General features: G+C 42.1%; 1 long non-coding RNA gene across 1 annotated transcript; it reads right to left on the minus strand.

The window, feature by feature from the left end:
* Window positions 1-8,580: 8,580 nt before the first annotated feature.
* LOC310739390 lies at window positions 8,581-16,440 on the minus strand. Its single transcript, XR_014537369.1, has 2 exons — window positions 15,459-16,440; window positions 8,581-8,700 (listed from the first exon to the last, which is right to left on the minus strand). It is a non-coding gene; the product is annotated as an uncharacterized lncRNA (long non-coding RNA).
* Window positions 16,441-17,022: the final 582 nt, after the last annotated feature.

The following is a 17,022-nucleotide window of genomic DNA, read 5'->3' on the forward strand; positions in this document are numbered from 1 at the left end:
TTTACTTCTTCCCCTGGCATATTTAGCACTAGAATAAAATAATCATTGCATACCCGCTAACATAGAAGTCCGATCTCACAATTTTGTAGTTGGACGCCTTTTCATTCTGACGTGGCTGAATCCAGCGTGGTTCGTTTATATGATCGGAATCTGTTCTGTACTTGAAACAGTTCATGGCTCCACCCACAAAATCCAGCAGAAGTGAGAATGCATGATTACTCCACGTGAAATAAGTGGGTGATGCACACACTGATGGGCAGTTATCACTTTAAATTGGGTGTAGCTATAAAGCCAAATGATGGTTTCACAGTAGCATTCTTAAAGTATTGCAAAATTACAGATTTGCCCTCAACTAGGTCACTGAATTCATGTGGCAGAATTCAAATAAATCTTTAAAATGTTCTGTGTTTGGGTTGGAATCTCAAATCTAGATTTCATCCTAGACTTGATTCACATTTTGGTTGATGGCATTCACTGAAAGCTGCCCCAACTTGTTTGCACTTACATGAAAAGAACACTAAATGCGCAACAGTTAGAGTAACATTCAGAGGTAAAAATCTGTTCTACCTGGTCATAGACACAGATGAGACTGCCCCAAACAGTAGCACTTATTAATGGTATAAAAATGAGTGCTTCTATTTGAAGTAATCTAATTGTGCTTACAGGAGGAGCAGTTTACATTAAGGTTAATACAACTCTAATTAAAATCTTTGTCAACCAGGTGTTTGAATCACTTTAAACTACCCCAACAAATAGCACTTACCAAATAATTCAGACAGGTCAGGACCATTGTTGGGGTATCGATTGTGACAACAATGCTGCTTGTTTTCTCAGCTGAATCTTCACATGCAATAATTACCAATATGTAAGTAATGGTTACTAATGTTACTAACATTCACAGAGGGCAGTCAAGTTACACACAGATGAAACTGCCCCAAAGAGAAGCACTTATGAAAATACCAGAAATCAGTGCTCCCATTTGAAGTAATCTAATTGTGCTTTCTTGTGAAATTTGTAGAAATTTGTAAAAGGCATCTTTAATTGTTTAAATCACACAAAACTCCCCAACAAATAGCACTTACCAAATGATTCAGGAAGGTCAGAGCCATTGTTGAGGTATCAATTGTGAAAATAAGACTGATAGGGTTCTTCTTATTTACTTCTTCCCCTGTCATATTTAGCACTAGAATAAAATAATTATTGCATACCCGCTGAATTAGAAGTCTGATGTCACAAGTTTCTAGTTGGATGCCTTTTCATTCTGACGTGGCTCAATCCAGCGTGGATCATTTATATGATCGGAATCTGTTCTGTACTTGAAACAGTTCACAGCTCCACCCACAAATTCCAAAGTGGTAGCGGAAGTGAAAATGCTTGATTGCTCCAAGTGAAATAAGTAGGTGATGCACACACTGATGGGCAGTTATCACTTTAGATTGGGTGTAGCTATAAAGCCAAATGATGGTTTCACAGTAGCATTCTTAAAGTAGTGCAAAATTATAGATTTGCCCTCAACTAGTTCACTGAATGCATGTGGCAGAAATCAAATCAATCTTTAAAATGTTCTGTGCTTGTGTTGGAATCTCAAATCTAGATTTGATCATACACTTGATTCACATATAGTCTGATTGCATTCACTGAAAGCTGCCCCAACTTGTTTGCACTTACATTAAAAGAACAGTAACTGTGCTACAGTTAGAGTAACATTCAGAGGTAAAAATCTGTTCTACCTGGTCATAGACACAGATGAGACTGCCCCAAAGAGTAGCACTTATTAATGGTATAAATATGAGTGCTTCTATTTGAAGTAATCTAATTGTGCTTACAGGTCACGAGGAGCAGTTTACATTAAGGGTAATACAACTCGAATAAAATATCTTTGTCACCCAGGTGTTTGAATCACTGAAAACTACCCCAACAAATAGCACTTACCAAATAATTCAGACAGGTCAGGACCATTGTTGGGGTATCGATTGTGACAATAATGCTTCTTCTTTTCTCAGCTGAATCTTTACCTGCAATAAATACTAATATCATAATGAATATGTAGAACATTCGCATAGAAAATGTAACTCAATAGGGTCTCTGTCTGAGACTAATAAGCGCTACATCGAAATATTCACAGACGGCAGTTAAATACACAGATGAAACTGCCCCAAAGAGAAGCACTTAAAAAAATAAAAAAATAAATAAAATACAAGAAATCAGTGCTCCCATTTGAAGTTATCTAATTGAGAAATTGGTAAAAGGCATCCTTAGTTGTTTAAATCACACAAAACACCCCAACATATAGCACTTACCAAATAATTCAGACAGGTCAGGACCATTGTTGGGGTATCGATTGTGACAATATTGCTGCTTGTGTTCTCAGCTGAATCTTCACAGGCAATAATTACTAATATGTAAGTAATGGTTAGAAATGTTACTAATATTCACAGAGGGCAGTCAAGTTAAATACACAGATGAAACTGCCTCAAAGAGAAGCACTTATGAAAATACCAGAAATCAGTGCTCCCATTTGAAGTAATCTAATTGTGAAAATGGTAAAAGGCATCTTTAATTGTAAAAATCACACAAAACTCCACAAAGAATAGCACTTACCAAATCATTAATGCAAGGTCGGAGCCATTGTTGAGGTATCAATTGTGACAGATAGGGTTCCTCTTGATGTAGCAATAAAGCCAAATGATGGTTTCACAGTAGCATTCTCAAAGTACTGACGCATTACAGATTCGTCGTCAAGTAGTCCACGGAATACATGTGGCAAAATTCAAATAAATCTTTCAAATGTTCTGTGCATGTGTTGGAATCTCAAATCTAGATTTGATCATAGTCTGGACTCACATTTTGACTGTTTGCATTCACTGAAAGCTGCCCCAACTTGTTAGCACTTACATTAAAAGAACAGTAAATGTGCTACAGTTAGAGTAACATTCAGAGGTAAAAATCAGTTCCAACTGGTCATAGACACAGATGAAACTGCCCCAAGGAGAATCACTTATAAAAATACCAGAAATCAGTGCTCCCATTTGAAGTAATCTAATTGTGCTTTCTTGTGAAATTTGTAGAAATTTGTAAAGGGCATCTTTAATTGTTTAAATCACACAAAGCTCCCCAAAATAAGACAGACAGGGTTCTTCTTATTTACTTCTTCCCCTGGCATATTAAGCACTAGAATAAAATAATCATTGCATACCCGCTAACATAGAAGTCCGATCTCACAATTTTGTAGTTGGACGCCTTTTCATTCTGACGTGGCTGAATCCAGCGTGGTTCGTTTATATGATCGGAATCTGTTCTGTACTTGAAACAGTTCACGGCTCCACCCACAAAATCCAGCAGAAGTGAGAATGCATGATTACTCCACGTGAAATAAGTGGGTGATGCACACACTGATGGGCAGTTATCACTTTAAATTGGGTGTAGCTATAAAGCCAAATCATGGTTTCACAGTAGCATTCTTAAAGTATTGCAAAATTACCGATTTGCCCTCAACTAGGTCACTGAATTCATGTGGCAGAATTCAAATAAATCTTTAAAATGTTCTGTGTTTGGGTTGGAATCTCAAATCTAGATTTCATCCTAGACTTGATACACATTTTGGTTGATGGCATTCACTGAAAGCTGCCCCAACTTGTTTGCACTTACATGAAAAGAACACTAAATGCGCAACAGTTAGAGTAACATTCAGAGGTAAAAATCTGTTCTACCTGGTCATAGACACAGATGAGACTGCCCCAAAGAGTAGCACTTATTAATGGTATAAAAATGAGTGCTTCTATTTGAAATAATCTAATTGTGCTTACAGGAGGAGCAGTTTACATTAAGGTTAATACAACTCTAATGAAAGATCTTTGTCAACCAGGTGTTTGAATCACTGAAAACTACCCCAACAAATAGCATTTACCAAATAATTCAGACAGGTCAGGACCATTGTTGGGGTATCGATTGTGACAGTAATGCTTCTTCTTTTCTCAGCTGAATCTTTACCTGCAATAAATACTAATATCATAATGAATATGTAGAACATTTGCATAGAAAATGTAACAAAGTCAATAGGGTCTCCGTCTGAGACTAATAAGCGCTACATCGAAATATTCACAGACGGCAGTTAAATACACAGATGAAACTGCCCCAAAGAGAAGCACTTGAAAAAATAAAAAATAAATAAAATACAAGAAATCAGTGCTCCCATTTGAAGTTATCTAATTGAGAAATTGGTAAAAGGCATCCTTAGTTGTTTAAATCACACAAAACACCCCAACATATGGCACTTACCAAATAATTCAGACAGGTCAGGACCATTGTTGGGGTATCGATTGTGACAATATTGCTGCTTGTGTTCTCAGCTGAATCTTCACTGGCAATAATTACTAATATGTAAGTAATGGTTAGTAATCTTACTAATATTCACAGAGGGCAGTCAAGTGAAATACACAGATGAAACTGCCCCAAAGAGAAGCACTTATGAAAATACCAGAAATCAGTGCTCCCATTTGAAGTAATCTAATTGTGAAAATGGTAAAAGGCATCTTTAATTGTAAAAATCACACAAAACACCAGAAAGAATATCACTTACCAAATGATTAATGCAAGGTCGGAGCCATTGTTGAGGTATCAATTGTGACAGATAGGGTTCCTCTTGATGTAGCAATAACGCCAAATGATGGTTTCACAGTAGCATTCTCAAAGTACTGACGCATTACAGATTCGTCGTCAAGTAGTCCACGGAAAGCATGTGGCAAAATTCAAATAAATCTTTCAAATGTTCTGTGCATGTGTTGGAATCTCAAATCTAGATTTGATCATAGTCTGGACTCACATTTTGAATGTTTGCATTCACTGAAAGCTGCCCCAACTTGTTAGCACTTACATTAAAAGAACAGTAAATTTGCTACAGTTAGAGTAACATTCAGAGGTAAAAATCAGTTCGAACTGGTCATAGACACAGATGAAACTGCCCCAAAGAGAATCACTTATGAAAATACCAGAAATCAGTGCTCCCATTTGAAGTAATCTAATTGTGCTTTCTTGTGAAATTTGTAGAAATTTGTAAAAGGCATCTTTAATTGTTTAAATCACACAACGCTCCCCAAAATAAGACAGACAGGGTTCTTCTTATTTACTTCTTCCCCTGGCATATTTAGCACTAGAATAAAATAATCATTGCATACCCGCTAACATAGAAGTCCGATCTCACAATTTTGTAGTTGGACGCCTTTTCATTCTGACGTGGCTGAATCCAGCGTGGATCGTTTATATGATCGGAATCTGTTCTGTACTTGAAACAGTTCACGGCTCCACCCACAAAATCCAGCAGAAGTGAGAATGCATGATTACTCCACGTGAAATAAGTGGGTGATGCACACACTGATGGGCAGTTATCACTTTAGATTGGGTGTAGCTATAAAGCCAAATGATGGTTTCACAGTAGCATTCTTAAAGTATTGCAAAATTACAGATTTGCCCTCAACTAGGTCACTGAATTCATGTGGCAGAATTCAAATAAATCTTTAAAATGTTCTGTGTTTGGGTTGGAATCTCAAATCTAGATTTCATCCTAGACTTGATTCACATTTTGGTTGATGGCATTCACTGAAAGCTGCCCCAACTTGTTTGCACTTACATGAAAAGAACACTAAATGCGCAACAGTTAGAGTAACATTCAGAGGTAAAAATCTGTTCTACCTGGTCATAGACACAGATGAGACTGCCCCAAAGAGTAGCACTTATTAATGGTATAAAAATGAGTGCTTCTATTTGAAGTAATCTAATTGTGCTTACAGGAGGAGCAGTTTTAAGGTTAATACAACTCTAATGAAAGATCTTTGTCAACCAGGTGTTTGAATCACTGAAAACTACCCCAACAAATAGCACTTACCAAATAATTCAGACAGGTCAGGACCATTGTTGGGGTATCGATTGTGACAACAATGCTGCTTGTTTTCTCAGCTGAATCTTCACATGCAATAATTACCAATATGTAAGTAATGGTTACTAATGTTACTAACATTCACAGAGGGCAGTCAAGTTACACACAGATGAAACTGCCCCAAAGAGAAGCACTTATGAAAATACCAGAAATCAGTGCTCCCATTTGAAGTAATCTAATTGTGCTTTCTTGTGAAATTTGTAGAAATTTGTAAAAGACATCTTTAATTGTTTAAAACACACAAAACTCCCCAACAAATAGCACTTACCAAATGATTCAGGAAGGTCAGAGCCATTGTTGAGGTATCAATTGTGAAAATAAGACTGATAGGGTTCTTCTTATTTACTTCTTCCCCTGGCATATTTAGCACTAGAATAAAATAATTATTGCATACCCGCTGAATTGGATCATTTATATGATCGGAATCTGTTCTGTACTTGAAACAGTTCACAGGTCCACCCACAAATTCCAAAGTGGTAGCGGAAGTGAAAATGCTTGATTGCTCCAAGTGAAATAAGTGGGTGATGCACACACTGATGGGCAGTTATCACTTTAGATTGGGTGTAGCTATAAAGCCAAATGATGGTTTCACAGTAGCATTCTTAAAGTAGTGCAAAATTATAGATTTGCCCTCAACTAGTTCACTGAATGCATGTGGCAGAAATCAAATCAATCTTTAAAATGTTCTGTGCTTGTGTTGGAATCTCAAATCTAGATTTCATCCTAGACTTGATTCAAATTTTGGTTGATGGCATTCACTGAAAGCTGCCCCAACTTGTTTGCACTTACATGAAAAGAACACTAAATGCGCAACAGTTAGAGTAACATTCAGAGGTAAAAATCTGTTCTACCTGGTCATAGACACAGATGAGACTGCCCCAAAGAGTAGCACTTATTAATGGTATAAAAATGAGTGCTTCTATTTGAAGTAATCTAATTGTGCTTACAGGAGGAGCAGTTTACATTAAGGTTAATACAACTCTAATGAAAGATCTTTGTCAACCAGGTGTTTGAATCACTGAAAACTACCCCAACAAATAGCACTTACCAAATAATTCAGACAGGTCAGGACCATTGTTGGGGTATCGATTGTGACAATAATGCTTCTTCTTTTCTCAGCTGAATCTTTACCTGCAATAAGTACTAATATCATAATGAATATGTAGAACATTTGCATAGAAAATGTAACAAAGTCAATAGGGTCTCCGTCTGAGACTAATAAGCGCTACATCGAAATATTCACAGACGGCAGTTAAATACACAGATGAAACTGCCCCAAAGAGAAGCACTTAAAAAAATAAAAAAATAAATAAAATACAAGAAATCAGTGCTCCCATTTGAAGTTATCTAATTGAGAAATTGGTAAAAAGGCATCCTTAGTTGTTTAAATCACACAAAACACCCCAACATATAGCACTTACCAAATAATTCAGACAGGTCAGGACCATTGTTGGGGTATCGATTGTGACAATATTGCTGCTTGTGTTCTCAGCTGAATCTTCACAGGCAATAATTACTAATATGTAAGTAATGGTTAGTAATCTTGCTAATATTCACAGAGGGCAGTCAAGTTAAATACACAGATGAAACTGCCCCAAAGAGAAGCACTTATGAAAATACCAGAAATCAGTGCTCCCATTTGAAGTAATCTAATTGTGAAAATGGTAAAAGGCATCTTTAATTGTAAAAATCACACAAAACTCCACAAAGAATAGCACTTACCAAATGATTAATGCAAGGTCTGAGCCATTGTTGAGGTATTAATTGTGACAGATAGGGTTCCTCTTGATGTAGTAATAAAGCCAAATGATGGTTTCACAGTAGCATTCTCAAAGTACTGACGCATTATAGATTCGTCGTCAAGTAGTCCACTGAATGCATGTGGCAAAATTCAAATAAATCTTTCAAATGTTCTGTGCATGTGTTGGAATCTCAAATCTAGATTTGATCATAGTCTGGACTCACATTTAGACTGTTTGCATTCACTGAAAGCTGCCCCAACTTGTTAGCACTTACATTAAAAGAACAGTAAATGTGCTACAGTTAGAGTAACATTCAGAGGAAAAAAATCAGTTCCAACTGGTCATAGACACAAATGAGACTGCCCCAAAGAGAATCACTTATGAAAATACCAGAAATCAGTGAAGTAATCTAATTGTGCTTTCTTGTGAAATTTGTAGAAATTTGTAAAGGGCATCTTTAATTGTTTAAATCACACAAAGCTCCCCAAAATAAGACAGACAGGGTTCTGCTTATTTACTTCTTCCCCGGGCATATTAAGCACTAGAATAAAATAATCATTGCATACCCGCTAACATAGAAGTCTGATCTCACAATTTTGTAGTTGGATGCCTTTTCATTCTTTCACGGCTCCACCCACTAAATCCAGCAGAAGATTCTCAGCTGAATCTTCACATTCAATATTACTAATATGTAAGTAATGGTTAGTAATCTTACTAATATTCACAGAGGGCAGTCAAGTTACATATGTGGTGGTGCCAACTCGTAATTTGTACCGGCTACGCCAACTGTGGCATTACCAACTAATAATTTGTACCGACTACGTCACCCAGGGGGTTATTTCCGGGAGTGCCCTCAACCTTAAGGCACACAGTTTCATCACGACTGGGTCAGGTATCAGACCAGCATTGAGCGAATAACAAAACTTTATTTAAAATGAATTCAGATTAAAACAGAAACAGAAAAAGACAAACAACACTTCAGGGTGGGAGAAGGCCTGATGTGCTAAGCAGAGAGCACACAGGGTCCTAAGCAGAGAGAACACTCACACGTACACACGCACCACAGCACACCACACATCACTGTGAACACTGCACTGCAATCAGTTAAGAAACCCACCACCACAAGATGCTAATCTGCTGCCACTGGCCACCCCAATCCTTAAGGCAAAAAAAAAAGACAAAAAAGTTATTTAAAACACATAACTTAAAATAAGCATAGCATACAACAGCCTGGCTCTCGACACAGTCAACTGCCCAAAAACTGCTCGTTACTTAGGGCGCCGCGTCCGGTCACCCCAGCTACCAGATTACAAGCAGGCTGAAATAGGCAGAAAACCAGTAAAAATCCTTACAAAGACACATGAACAGAGGAAAGGCACTTCACAGATCACAAAAAAAAATTAGAAAATAACTACACTTGATTCATAAGAAAACAAAAAGACATACCAAAAATTCAAACCAATAAAAAGAATAGAAACCAAAAGAAATGGATTCCCATTACAGTAGGGAAACCTCAACCCAATGAGGTTATGAAAATAATAAACAAAAAAAAGAATAAAGCTAAAAAATACATTATTAAATCACAACACAAAGAATAACCCGGAAACAAAGAATAAACAGCAATGCTAGTGACAGTCAGGTAATGACTACCCTGTCACATGCCACTTCTAAATCAGTTACTTACACTACCGTTGAAAATAAGCACATGCCCCTGGTCCAGCTGATCCTGCAGGTATTTAAATGCTGCAACGAGAAACTGTTAGCATACGGGAGCAGCAAAATGTTAATCATCTGGTGTCAAATGGAAGTAACACGGAGGCTCCAAAGGCACTGGTGATTCATCTGGACCCTTACAGAGGTCATCTGATACCACCTCCCCTTGGGCTCGAGGTTTCAATGCAGAACGATGAACGTGCCAAACTCGACTCAGGTCACTTACCGGAGCTACTGTATACACTGAACCACCAGACAAAGGGGCTTTGACCACCTGATATACAGTTGAGCTCCATAGATCATGTATCTTATGTCGACCCCAGACCCCACAGTCTCTCAAATAAACCAACTGGCCCTCCCACAACGGCAGCTCTTTTACCCGTTGATCATGTCCTGCTTTACGCCGACTTGCCGCAGCCTGCAGCCGCTCTCGGGCACCATCAACCGCCACCTGCAGCTGTGCCTGATGCTCCTCTATCCACTTGTGGACTCGACCTGCCACAGGCTCTCATACTTGACCAAGCAGGAAATCTATGGGCAACCTTGGTTCTTGCCCAAACATTAAAAAGTAAGGCGACTCACCAGTAGCTTGGTGAGGAGTGGTGTTGTAACAGAACACCACCTGGGCTAGGCAAGATGCCCAATCTCTCTTCTGATCGGTGGGCAAGGTCCGTAACAAATTGTGTAAGGTCCGATTGAACCTCTCACACTGGCCATTACTGGCCGGATGGTATGGAGTGTTGCGTGACCTTCCCACCTCATACAGGCTGCACAACTGTTGAATCAGGCTGGACTCAAAGTTGCGGCCCTGGTCGGAATGAATTCGACCAGGAAACCCAAATTAGAAGAACCACTACTCTAGCAAGACCCTGGCCACAGTACTAGCCTGCTGATCCCAAGTAGGAATTGCCACCGTGAACTTACTGAAAACATCAGTCATCAAAAGTACGTTTTCTTGCCCAGCCTGAGACGGCTCTAACACAGTAAAATCAACGGCTACAATCTCATTTGGATGAGATGCCAATAAGTGGCCCTTGTAGCTTCGAGGAATTGGTGCCACATCTTTAGCTTGTTGACACAGCTCGCACTCCTGAACCCACTGAGCCACATCTGCGGACATACCTGGCCAGTAGCAGCGTTGCCGTACCAGCTCCAAGGTCCGTTCAACACCTTGGTGTCCATGCTGCTAATGTAAAGAAGTTAACACCTCTGGCTGTAAAGAAACTGGCACGACAACCTGAAGCAATGTCTCCCCTCCATCAGGCCGGAAAGCCCTACGATATAATAGGCCCTCTTGCTCTACTAACCGGTCCTATTGCCGGAGGAGTGTAATCAATGGCTTAGCAAGAGTCCGTCGCTCCTGCGAGCCTGGGCGCTGCCCTTGCCGCCAAAACCTCAAGGCTTCCCCTACCACTGGGTCCGCCTGTTGTAAAGTTATTATATCAAGCCTGCATCGTATTCAAATTGGTAACCTCTGCTGGCCCTACAATCACTGCTCACCGCAAAACCTCAGGCACCACAGCCCCCAACTGCCCACTACCATCGGCCTCTGATTGCACAGTTGTTAATCGCGACAACGCATCGGCATTTTGATTGGTTCTGTCCGCCCGGTACTGAATCACAAAATCAAAAGCAGCCAACTCAGCAGCCCACCTTTGCCCGGTAGCGCCTAACTTGGCTGTAGCCAGATGACTTAGTGGGTTGTTATCCGTGCGTATGACACACTTATGTCCCAACAGATATTTGCAAAATTTCTCAGCTATGGCCCATTTAAGAGCCAAGAATTCGAGCCTCATCGAACTACAAGTGGCCGTATTCCGTTCTGCAGGCCGAAGACCGCGGCTAGCGTATGCAATGGGTCTAACCTTACCTTCAACTTTCTGCGACAACACAGCTCCGAGCCCTGCATAACTGGCATCGACCTCCAATATAAAAGGCCGTGTAAAGTCTGCATACGCCAACACTGGCACAGTGGTACGCTTTCCCTTCAAAGTTTGAAATGACTTCCCACATTTTGGAGACCACACCGCTGCCAACTGAAGACTGCGCTTACCTACCTTACCTCGTGTTAGCTCTGCCACTATTCGATGTAACGGGGCCACCAACTTGGCAAACCACTCAACAAAACGTCTATAGTAACTGGCAAACCCCAGGAATGTCCACAGCTCGGCCAATGTCCCTGGACAAGGCCACTGAGCCACTGCCTCAACCTTACCCGGGTCTGTTGCTACTCCCAAGGCAGAGATTACATGCCCCAAATATGTAGCCTTTTCCTGAAAGAACGTGCACTTTTCCAGCTTTACTTTGCGGCCTTCGGCCCTTAAGCGACTCAGCACTATCCTTAACCTCTCTAAATGCTGTTGCACTGACAATGAAAACACAATGATATCCAAGTACAACAAAACAGACTGGTGACACTGGTCACCAAAGAGCCGCTCCATCAGGCGCTGGAACGTACTTGGTGCATTGCACAAACCAAACGGCATCCGATTCCATTCGAATAACCCAAATGGCGTGCAAAAGGCAGTCTTGGGACGGTCAGATTCAGAGACAGGAACTTGGTTATACCCACTGGCCAGATCTAAAGTGGAAAACCAGTGGGCACGGAAACGCATCCTTGCATGTTTTGGAATTAAGCTGACGGTAGTCTACGCACATGCGTAAACTACCGTCCTTCTTCTTGACTAACACGTTGGGGGAGGTGTATGGGCTGCAACCCTCCCGGATGATTTGTGAGTCTAACAACTGACTGATGTGGGTCTTAACCTCTTCATACTCGGATGGTGGAATACGTCGGTACCGCTGCTGGACTGGAATGTCGTCGGATAGGGGGATCTCGTGGGAGAGTAAGTTGGTACAACCCAGAGCCTCGACAGACAGTCCTCCTTAAACAACCAACTCTATCTGCGCTAACATATCCGATGTATCACAAGTGGTATCACCTGCGCGATCAAGGTTGACACCTCGGTCAATCCATTTGGTAGCCCCACTAAATATACCTCCCTTAACATTCCAATAACCGTAGTGGGATACAGTACTACATCGACGGTACCAACATTTATGACAGGGACAGAAACAGTCCCCCCTCTCACCTGTACTAAAGAGGGCGAAGCCAATAGTCCCGCAGGCAAACCGGTCTTGGTGGGCTTAAACAACACGGTCTTACCAGCGATCAAGGAGGAACAGGTGGCCGTGACGAACGTCAAAGTGCCGCCAGAAATGCGGCATACCCTACGCCCCCTTACCTTTAAGTTATTCCCATGGTCAGCAGCGCGGACAACTTATTGGCAATTTTAAAATACTTGGGTCATATTTTCATCCTCGACCACACTTGGCAACTCGAATAAAGTGGATCTGTGCCGACTGAACAGCTCCCGATAACAACGACTAAGCACATTCATGCCCAAAATACCAGGCGTGTCTGTGCCACTGCCCGGAGGATTACAGACCATCAACACTCCACAATTAGGGATTTTACTACCACACAGTTCGATATCCAATTTGGGGGAGGTGTATGGGCTGCAACCCTCCCGGATGATTTGTGAGTCTAACAACTGACTGATGTGGGTCTTAACCTCTTCATACTCGGATGGTGGAATACGTCGGTACCGCTGCTGGACTGGAATGTCGTCGGATAGGGGGATCTCGTGGGAGAGTAAGTTGGTACAACCCAGAGCCCTAACCTGCTCCTGTTCCTTGACCGACAGTCCTCCTTAATCAACCAACTCTATCTGCGCTAACATATCCGATGTATCACATGTGGTATCACCTGCGCGATCAAGGTTGACACCTCGGTCAATCCATTTGGTAGCCCCACTAAATATACCTCCCTTAACATTCCAATAACCGTAGTGGGATACAGTACTACATCGACGGTACCGACATTTATGACAGGGACAGAAACAGTCCCCCCTCTCACCTGTACTAAAGAGGGCGAAGCCAATAGTCCCGCAGGCAAACCGGTCTTGGTGGGCTCAAACAACACGGTCTTACCAGCGAGCAAGTAGGAACAGGTGGCCGTGACGAACGTCAAAGTGCCGCCAGAAATGCGGCATACCCTATGCCCCCTTACGTTTAAGTTATTCCCACGGTCAGCAGCGCGGACAACTTGTTGGCAATTTTAAAATACTTGGTTCATATTTTCATCCTCGACCACACTTGGCAACTCGAATAAAGTGGATCCGTGCCGACCGAACAGCTCCCGATAACAACGACTAAGCACATTCATGCCCAAAATACCAGGCGTGTCTGTGCCACTGCCCGGAGGATCACAGACCATCAACACTCCACAATTAGGGATTTTACTACCACACAGTTCGATATCCAATTCGAGATAGCCAATATACGAAATTTCCAGTCTATTCGCTGCGCAGAGCTGCAGCCAGTGACATGACTGCAAACAATCCGGGCCCCAAGGCTCAAACCCCAACCGGAAACAAGATTCCGTAATGGTACACCATGGAACCAGTATCTACCAGACAGGGCACTGAAACCCTCCCAATATTTACAACAAGGATTGGACATGAGGACACTGAACGGGGAGCAATCCTTTTAACAATACAAGAGCCACGCGCGCTCCCTACGGAACTGCGGCTCAACAGCTCGGTAGGCGCTAGTTTTCCGAACGGTTAAGGCCAGGCAAGGACCTTGGTTCACCGGTCGAAGGAGCAACAACTGGGCGTGGCAGAGGGTGAGGGGGGCCCCATTGCACTCCCTTGCAAAGTGACCCGGTTGTTGACACCGTCGACAGATCAATTGAGCTGGGAAAAGGTAGTCTGACTCCGGGCGATAGATTGGGTAAGCAAATCTAACTGCTGCTGCTGCCGATGCAGCATTTCTCGTAGCTCATTTAACTCAGATGTACGATTTCCCTGAGCCCAACCTATCTCTGGACTTCCCCGGACCTCATACTGGATTCCGCTCACCAGGGGGACCGACTGACTTCTACCCCTAGCACCCCCTGGCAATCCCTCTCGTTCCCAGCAAATCGCTTCTCCCCGAACCTCTAGCAACGTTACATTCGGCTGACGTCGTATCAGTTGTTTTAATTCTCTACGAAGCGCATTATCTGACACGCATTCAACGAATTGATCTCGCACAATGAAATCACCATTTAAAACTTCACGTGGCGACTGGCTTTTTACCCTCTCAAAAAGACTCAACAACACCAAAAAGAGAACTCCAATAATGTTTCTCCTTCGCGCTGCCGCCGAGAGAGAAATGTTTCTTGCAGCGCAATATACGACTTTGCACAACCATACACTTCACGCAATGCTGCAATAATTTTGTCTGGATCGCTCTTATCAGCACTAGACCGGTATTTAATCTCGTTTCAGGCCTCTCCTTCAAGGTGATCATACAGGAAAAAGGCTTGCTCCCTGGGGGTCATATTACGAACTCGCATACACACTTGGGCCTCCTCAAGCCACTCATCGATACCGATACCAGACCTGCCATTGAAATTTGGGCAGCGTTGATCCCTCGGAATAAATACAAATCGTTCAACTGTACCGGCACTCACCTCAACAGATCGCGGTGTAGATGGGCATGCAGCTCAACCGCCGCACGCTTCTGTCGCAACCTCTCATTATCCATCCGTAATTGGGCTACTAAATCCCGCATCTCCTGCAATTCATTATCCATGGCGTGCTACATAGGTACTCACTCATCCACTGTTCTGTCACCAGCATGCTATAAAACGCACAAAAAAAAGAAAAAGAAAAAAAATCTTAGTCTGAATCTGATAACCAGTCGAATATGCTGCCGACTACGCCAAATGTGGCGGTGCCAACTCGTAATTTGTACAGGCTACGCCAACTGTGGCACTACCAACTAATAATTTGTACCGACTACGCCACCCAGGGGACTATTTCCGGGACTGCCCTCAACCTTAAGGCACACAGGTTCGTCACGACTGGGTCAGGTATCAGACCAGAGTTGAGCGAATAAGAAAAACTTTATTTTAAATGAATTGAGATTTAAACAGAAACAGAAAAAGACAAACAACACTCCAGGGTGGGAGAAGGCCTGATGTAACAGAGAGCACACAGGGTCCTAAGCAGAGAGAACACTCACACGTACACACGCACCACAGCACACCACACCTCACTGTGAACACTGCACTGCAATCAGTTAAGGAACCCACCACCACAAGATGCTAATCTGCTGCCACTGGCCACCCCACTCCTGAAGGCAAAAGAAAATACAAAAAAGTAATTTAAAACACATAACTTAAAATAAGCATAGCATACAACAGCCTGGCTCTCGACACAGTCAACTGCCCAAAAACTGCTTGTTACTTAGGGCGCCGCGTCCGGTCACCCCAGCTACCAGATTACAAGCAGGCTGAAATAGGCAGAAAACCAGTAAAAATCCTTACAAAGGCACATGAACAGAGGAAAGGCACTTCACAGATCACAAAAGAAATTTGAAAATACCTACACTTGATTTATAAGAAAACAAAAAGACATTATACCACAAATTCAAACCAATAAAAAGAATAGAAACCAAAAGAAATGGATTCCCATTACAGTAGGGAAACCTCAAGCCAATAAGGTTATGAAAATAATATACAAAAAAAAAAAGCTAAAAAATAAATGATTAAATCACAACACAAAGAATAACCCGGAAACAAAGAATAAACAGCAATGCTAGTGACAATCAGGTAATGACTACCCTGTCACATGCCACTTCTAAATCAGTTACTCACACTACCATTGGAAATAAGCACATGCCTCCGGTCCAGCTGATCCTGCAGGTATTTAAATGCTGCAACGAGAAACTGTTAGCATATGGGAGCAGCAAAATGTTAATCAGCTGGAGCCAAATGGAAGTAACACGGAGCTCCAGAGAACAGAAACGTAGATTAAAAATGCCCAGTTGAACCCAGCGAAGCAGACAACGCAGAGCGAAGCAGGCAAAGCAGAGCACAGATGATGTAGCGCGGAGCAGCTGCAGTCGGATAAAGCAGACAGTCAAGTCAACATCAAAACGGTGTAAACGATGCACATAGTGCAGGACAGCCACACAGGAAGCGAAAAGCCAACTACAGCAGTCCACTACAGCAGCCCACTGTAACGTCCCTTGCACCAGTACGGTGACTCACGAGGTACGGATGCAGACGTTTAATAAGCACGTCTTCCTGAACAATTAGCTTCCCCACAAAGCTCCTCAGTCCACCCTTGCCACTATCCGCACGTAAACCCGGAAGTACAGCGGCTCGCTCACGGACAAAGAGCAAACGCACACACAACACGAACCGAAACGACTTTATAGGCAGGTAAATGAGCATAATCAGCCTCAGCTGACTAGATGACATCAGACCATACTGCTACACATACACAGATGAAACTGCCCCAAAGAAAAGCACTTAAACGGTACTTGAAACGGTTCACAGCTCCACCCACAAATTCCAAAGTGGTAGCGGAAGTGAGAATACTTGATTACTCCAAGTGAAATAAGTAGGTGATGCACACACGGATGGGCAGTTATCACTTTAGATTGGGTGTAGCTATAAAGCCAAATGATGGTTTCACAGTAGCATTCTTAAAGTATTGCAAAATTATAGATTTCCCCTCAACTAGTTCACTGAATGCATGTGGCAGAATTCAAATCAATCTTTGAAATGTTCTGTGT

This window comes from Silurus aristotelis (genome assembly GCF_946808225.1).
Source record: "Silurus aristotelis genome assembly, chromosome: 16".
NCBI classification, from domain to species: domain Eukaryota; kingdom Metazoa; phylum Chordata; class Actinopteri; order Siluriformes; family Siluridae; genus Silurus; species Silurus aristotelis.